The sequence below is a fragment of the Rhamphochromis longiceps genome, linkage group LG6 (genome assembly GCF_057381845.1).
Source record: "Rhamphochromis longiceps isolate RC_006_pf linkage group LG6, R_longiceps_female_GT1.1, whole genome shotgun sequence".
Lineage (NCBI taxonomy): Eukaryota > Metazoa > Chordata > Actinopteri > Cichliformes > Cichlidae > Rhamphochromis > Rhamphochromis longiceps.
This window is the reverse complement of record NC_140562.1, coordinates 23,968,543-23,975,914: the sequence shown is the minus strand read 5'-3', so window position 1 is coordinate 23,975,914 and position 7,372 is coordinate 23,968,543.

Here is a 7,372-nt window from a genome sequence, read left to right as displayed (position 1 = left end):
ACAATAATGTTTAACATTTAGTATTTACTGTCATATTCCCATATATCATTGTGATGTTGCTTATTCTATTACTCTTGTTCTCTTCTGCTTGCTTTCTTTTTTCTTTCTCAGCAGGTGACCCAGGTGATTGATATATGCATTTTTTTTTCTCTGCCCGTTCGGTTGGTTTTTGTCTTTTGCCCTTCTCCCCCGTCCCTCTTCTCAGCTGTTTCTCTTTCCCTCTTTCTTTCTCCCCTTCTTTCCCCCAGTCAAGTCTGTCCCGTATTCAGTAAGTGAAAATAAAATAAACAATAAAAGGTGAATCAAATGGACCATTACGGCAAGGCTGGGATGGTCAGTTTGGTAAAGTAAATCCGTTGGGCATCTTTCTTTGCCTTTAGACAACAATTCTGATGGCAAAAGAGCCAAACGGGACAGGCCAAAAAAACAAAAACAAAAACAAAAAAACAAAACAAAAAAACAAAAACAAAAGAGAAAATGTATATGAAATAAAGTCATTTGCAGCTTTTGGTTTTGATTATATTGTAGCCCTAAGAACTAAGTGTATCCTTTTCTACTAGTCACGGCTCCAATGACCTTGGAGAATTGGAGCACTAAAGACTAAAGCACCTAACTTATTTCTAGTGAAATCTAAAACGAGACTTTTAGATTTTATGACCCCTCCCCCATCCCCCGAGATAACCCTTGAAATCTAACATTCAAAACTGTCTTTATTTCTGGTAAAGACCGTTCGATCTTCCCCTTGCTCTCAGCTCCTTTGCACTGCTATAGAGGAGCATATCTATCAAAAGAGAAGTCAAACCGAGGCTGGTGTCAGTACAGGTTGAATGAAATAAGTACTTTAAGGGTCCTTATATGCTACTCTGCTATGCTGTTTTTAATATAAATTCGCTTCCTTAGCTCATTGATAACCACGTTGTGGATTTGATTTCTTACACTGATCTCCTTCCTTTACAACTTTTTAGATTAAAAAAAGTATAAGATTAACCACAGGCCCAATTTATTTGACAATTCATTTTAAAGACTCTTTGTGCCAGAAACCTCATCCAAGTAATCGCCATCTCTCTTTCCTCTGTGTTTTGCTGCAGCTCACCCCGGGCTGATCAACATCATTCACATTCTGTCTGACCTTCATCAGCTATGCAAAGCACAATTTACACCATGGGCCCTGCTAATAATGAAAATGATAGAAGGAGAGAATAGCTCACTTTGCCTGGGAAGACAAGACTCCTTGGGTCAACAAGGTCAACTCTCCGTGACTAGCAACACTGTAGATGTAAGTGCAGATCAAGTTGCTTTCAGAAGGAGGTTTTATCAGAGCAAGCCAGAAGCAGCTGAGGCAGGCCCAGCTTACTTTTATAGTGTTGTTTATAAAATTATATATATAAAAAAAGAAAATTAAATAAGAAACGAGAACAATAAACAGCTCTTCATGTTTTATTAAAGTCCCATTCATCTAGCTACAGACCATGAAAATATTGTGCTGACTCTGGATTATATTGCAGAAATATCCTCATACAATTCAAATATAAAACACTTACGACACAAGTCAATATTTCCAGAAGTAGACATCAAACTGTACCATAGTGAATGTGACCTCTATCATCTCAGTGTTATAAAGTGCCTTCACATTGCTGCCCTTCACAGCTGGCTATTGTCTCTGGAAGCAGATTTAACTCAGCTATGATTGCAATGAACTCCATAGGGAGCCAGCATTTTGTCCACAATCTGTTAGCAATGGCTTGAGCTTGTCAGTTGCTTGACTTTGGTTTAATAAAACAGACAAGTTCAACAGGTCCTCAACCAACATTTTCAGAATATTATGTATACGAAATTGGCTGAATATGCTAAGTTTAATCAGCTGTTTACACCACTAATAATAATACACCACTGTTTTTTTAACTGTGTCATATATCAATCAAGCATTTTAATTCAGATGTGTGTGTCTTTTAAATTTAAGGCCAATACTTTTTCATATAACACATGACTATGTTTCTTAATTTTCTGTTTGGCCTTCTGTAAAAGTCACCACACACCACTGATTTTCTTAATCTTACTTTTTGGCTGCGGTCAGTGTCCATAAATAATCAATTTTCAAATCAAGTAATTAATGCCATTGTCTGAATAATATAATTCGATGGTAGTAAAAAACCTGCCCCAAATAGTCTGTAATTATATATTTTAGAAGACTTAAAATCTACTATTTAAAAATAACAGGGACAATACATTAACAGTAGCATGATAAGAATAATTAAAATAGTGATGTTAATAGTTTACTTTGATACTTTTAAATTATTCATACACACTTATTTAAAAAGTTTCTTGTTTGTGACATTTTTAACCATTAATTAATAACTTCATGTGGCAACAGGCTTTAAAGAAAAAATCAATACATTTCCCAGTATATACATGTAAAGTGAGGTTCAACTATTTGGAAAATGACACTTTTTTTGTACACAACTACAGTTGATTTTACAGGAAACCTACCAAACATAAGTTGTTATAGAGGTGCAACATTTTTCAACTTGCATTAACTTGCATTAATTGTGTAGGAATTATAGCCATTTTAAAATAATTTAAAAAATAGTATGAACTTGTTGGATGTGCTGTGAGTACAATTAATTCCACAAAAACTCACTTTATTTGTCAAATAATTGTATTAGCTCCAGAAAGCCTCAATACCACAATTCAGGTAAGAGGTCCAGCACAGTGAATCTAAGTATTCACAATGCCCCCAGTAATGCAACCTGTACACCACAAAAAAATTAAATAGATAAGTGAAAAAAAAAACTCCAGACTTTCACTTGAAGACAATTAATCATAAGCTGTTCATAGTTTTCAGTGATAAACTTTTCTCCTGAAGACATAGAATAAATTAAATAAATTAAAATAATTAAATGAATAATTTAAAAAATAATGTGATAAATTAGAAGTTTTACAATTCATGAATAAACTTTTGCAGCACATGAAAGCATTAATTACTATTCTTATCTTATTCTGATCTGGAACCAGTCATGTAAAAGATAACTGTTAGGTTTTGTATTGTTGATTGTCATTTATGCTTAGAAATATTTAACCATATATGCTTAGACGTGTATAATCGATTGTGTAGTGATAGGATGCGTGATCTTTAACAGGCTGCAAAGGCTACATCCTGGGAGCATGAGAAGAGGTTGTACCTTGTTTTATTGTTTTATGGCAGGATATATCTGTTCTTCTCAGATTTATTTTTATGTGTAGCAACACACAACTGTATTTCAGTTCTGCCAGCTGCCATTATTCTTCTCAGTTACTATCATACCTTTAAAAAAGAAGAAGAACCATGTCCCTAGAGAAGTTGCACACATCAGTGTGTGCTGTGTTAGATAAACAATATTCCCCTGGGGCTTCAGTGGAATTTACATAGTTGGCTCTTCTTCACAGAACTCTTTAAACCAGCAACCCTGTGGCTCAAAATAATAACATTGAAAAGGCTTTGAGTTTAAACAAAGCAAAACAAACAAACAAACAAAAATGTATTAAATCTTCTACTATGGGAAAGAGTCATAGGTGTGAATCATAGATGCACTGAACTTATAACAACCAGTTGAATTAAGTATTTCACACCTTGAGACATGAAAACAACTCTGACCTATCGGGGCATAGATTGGACCTCTGGGGGTCTGGTTTCCAAGTTGGGTCTCTGTGGGTTGCGGCATTATTCATATGCTGTTCTTCCTAAGTGTTTCCAGAATGAATGGACAAATTGTCCTCCTGGGGGACTTTGCTGCTATCCAGGATTAGTTTTGCCATGAGGAGTGGGTTTGATCTGCAACAGTGTTTAGGTGGATGGCAAGGGTCAGCAAAACATCTGCATGAATTTCAAAACTTGAGCCTTCCTAGCTGAACACTGCCTTGTAACTAAATAATCAATGTTTCTGATTTCAGTGGTTTTAATACTGTGTAAAATAAAATCACAACTTAAGAGTAAATTTATTCACAGCTAGGCTATATTATAAACAAGTATATTATGCAAACAAGTAACTTAAATACTACCTGTGAGCTCAAGTCATTCTAATGAATTCAAAAGAATGCCACATATGAATCTAGTTGTGATGCCATTGCTCTGTCTACTTACAGTTACTGTTAAATAAAGATGACCAGTCGTTTCTGAGATCAATACTAATATGTATGATATATTTCAGTAACCATTTGGAACAATTTAGCATGATGTATAACAATAGAGAAATTGATTAATGTATTAGATTAGACACTGATGACCTATCATGGCAGAACAGAATCCCAGTGGTGATAGTATTTAGGATAAGTACACCCCAGAAATTAGATGCTGGTGGTGGTGAAGATAAAGACTGAAGCTTGGATGCAGCTCTGAGTGACTTGGGTGAGGTGGAGATGAGGAGGAGAAGGGAGAATGCCTGAGAGCACAGTTTTATAGAGTGGAAGCTGACTGGCTCAAAGAAGATGATTGAACAAGACTAATGATGTCAATATTGAGATTGACAGCGTGGGAAAATGTAAAGGAGCTAAAACCTGTGAAAGCAGGCAAATGAGTGATTTCTGATCTTTCTTACTGAACTTACGGATAAGCTTCATTTTAATAATGCAAAAGGCATGCAACTGGATGAATCACTGACATAAATTAAAAGTGTCAAACAGATAAATCGTGTTGTAGCCTGTTCATGAAAATAACAAGAGAAAGAGGAGAAACAGTGTTTCTTTTAGAATATAATATATCTATTGCAGGTGAGAAAACAGAATACCTTTTATCTTCTTAACATATTGGATATTGAACATGTACTGGCATGAGCTCCAGCACCCCCATGATCCTGAATTGGATAACCGGCAGTGGATGGATGGATGTTTAGCCTGAAAATAAATGCATTAAATAACGCAATCAAAGTCTGTATTTCTGCTGTCTTACCCTACCTGGCATGATTTCAACATACATTTATTAATTTTTTGTGGTCTCAGTATCAGAGTTTATTTGATTAATTTTTTTATTTTTATTTTTGTAAACTGGCAAAATAACACAAATTTTTACATGCACATGTAGTTTGCCTGCCTGCAGCGACAGATTGTGTGGAGCGAGGATGAGGACCCAAAAGCAGACATTGGAGGCAGGACTAGACTTAACAAAACTGAGCCATTTATTTTAGGCGGCACAAAAGCAAGCAAAAGTCAGCGGGAGTAGAAACACATGAGAACACAGCAGGAACAAATTAGACATAATGAGACAGGGGTTGGTAAAACTAAACACACTGAACACTGGACGAGAGACTATTAAAATAAAAGAGAACATGACACGCAGACTCAGACCAGGGCAAGGACATGTACGCTAGGCAACAGGACAGGGAACAGACGGACACGAAAGCACATTCTCCCTGCGTAAACTTGAACCTAAATGATCTTAATAATCCAAAGAATTGTAAATTCATAAGAAAACTCAAAATGCTTGGTCAAATACCCAGAGCCATGCCAAAGTTACATCTTTCTAGTAATACAGTTCAACATCTGACTTGTTTTTCTGTGACTTACATTAATCGTTTTAAGAAATGTTTATGGTCACTGTTAAACTTAAAATATAGTGTGACTCTTTTACTTCAAAAACCTTTTGTTCCATACATTTAAAACAGAATTGATTTAAAAACTGGGCTTTGTCTATTCATTCATCCATTTACAAGATTACTATATATGTAATTAAATAAATGCCCACATTGTGTAATCACTTTGTTACAGTTTGAGTGATTAAAATATGCTGTTTTTTTCTTACCTGGTGGTATTTGAGCCATTGAGATTCTGTTTTTCATTTGCTCGGTCATTAGAATTTAGCTTGTGGTCCCAACAGCATTGATTCTTTTAATGCTGTAATGTTTGGATGAGTAGACTCCTCAATAGAATTGCAGCTGCTCAGTGTTGACCTTGTACCAATCAATCGTCACAAACGACCTCAGTGGTCACACTACTCATTGAGCAGCTCTCCGTTCTGGACAAGATGGCAGGGAAGAATAGTTCTGGTGATCTTGTATAATTGTCACAGATCTAATCACTAAAATAACCCTTTCTCCCCACAATTTTTTTCATTTGAAATGTGTTTGAAATCTAAGTACTAAATGGACAAAAATATGCACATTTAAATAAGAAGTTTATTACTTTGACAGTGACATGTCTGAGTCCTGCGACAGACAGTTGATCTGTCCAGGGTGTACCCTCCCTCTGGTAGCTAGGATATGCTCCTGCCCCCCACCATGGATGGGTAATCTGATTACTTTTTTCAAGTAACAAGTAATGTAAGGGATTACTACTGCAAAAAGGGTAATTAGATTACTGTTGCTTTCCCGTAAGCACGCGTTACTAAAACCGTGATTTTTTTGTGGGAGTGTCTCATGACAATGACGTAAGCGAGTGTGACGTTCGTGGCAACAGCTGTGTGCAGATCAACAACAACTCGATAATAAATCGAGTGCAGGAGTGAGTATGAGGTGCAGCGTTTAAAGCATGGAAGTACTGACCTTACTTTGAGTTTGATTCTGTAAAAAGTGACGAAATCATTAGTGTCCGCTGTTCACTGTGTGGGAAGAAAACTTCTTTTTACAGTGAAAAAAACCCTTAACTTCCGAGCAAACACCGAGTGCGCTACGACAGAACGTGAAATTCACAGAGAAACTCGCTGATTCTTCCACTGACCGCTGCGGCACACCTGCACCATTATTATTTATATAGCACTTTAAAAACACACCTGGTAGACCAAAGTGCTGTACAATACTAACTCCACACAGAAAGACCCCAGCCTGATGTTGGAGTTGAACTCAGGACCTTCTTGCTGTGCGGCAGCAGTGCTAACCACCGTGCCACCGTACTGCAGTAGGTTATATCACCACCTAAATGACACCGTACAAAATAATATTTCATTTTATGTGCTGGAATGTGCAGAAAAAATAGAATTGGGCTGAAAGATCTATCGCTTTATTACCTTTTCAGGTTGTAAATGGTGTTTTTAAAAAATAACTAAGTAATTAATTACTTTTGAAAATAAGTAATCAGTAAAGTAACGTGATTACTTTTGAAAATAAGTAATCAGTAATTAGTTACTATTACTTTTTTCAAGTAACTGGACCAACACAGCACCCCACCCCCCAAACCCCAACCCTGATAAGGACAAACAAAAGACAATGGATGTATAAATATCATATTCATGCATATTACAAGGGTAAAAATGAAAAATTTGATCCACATCAGAGTGAAATACAAGTTAATTTTCAAAAAGGATTTCTGAAGAGGTGAGCACTTAAGGGTTAAGTGGAAAAAATATTTTGAATCATTCTATGTGGAGTAGACATGTGCATCATATGGCTCTATTGTGTTTCTTTCATAC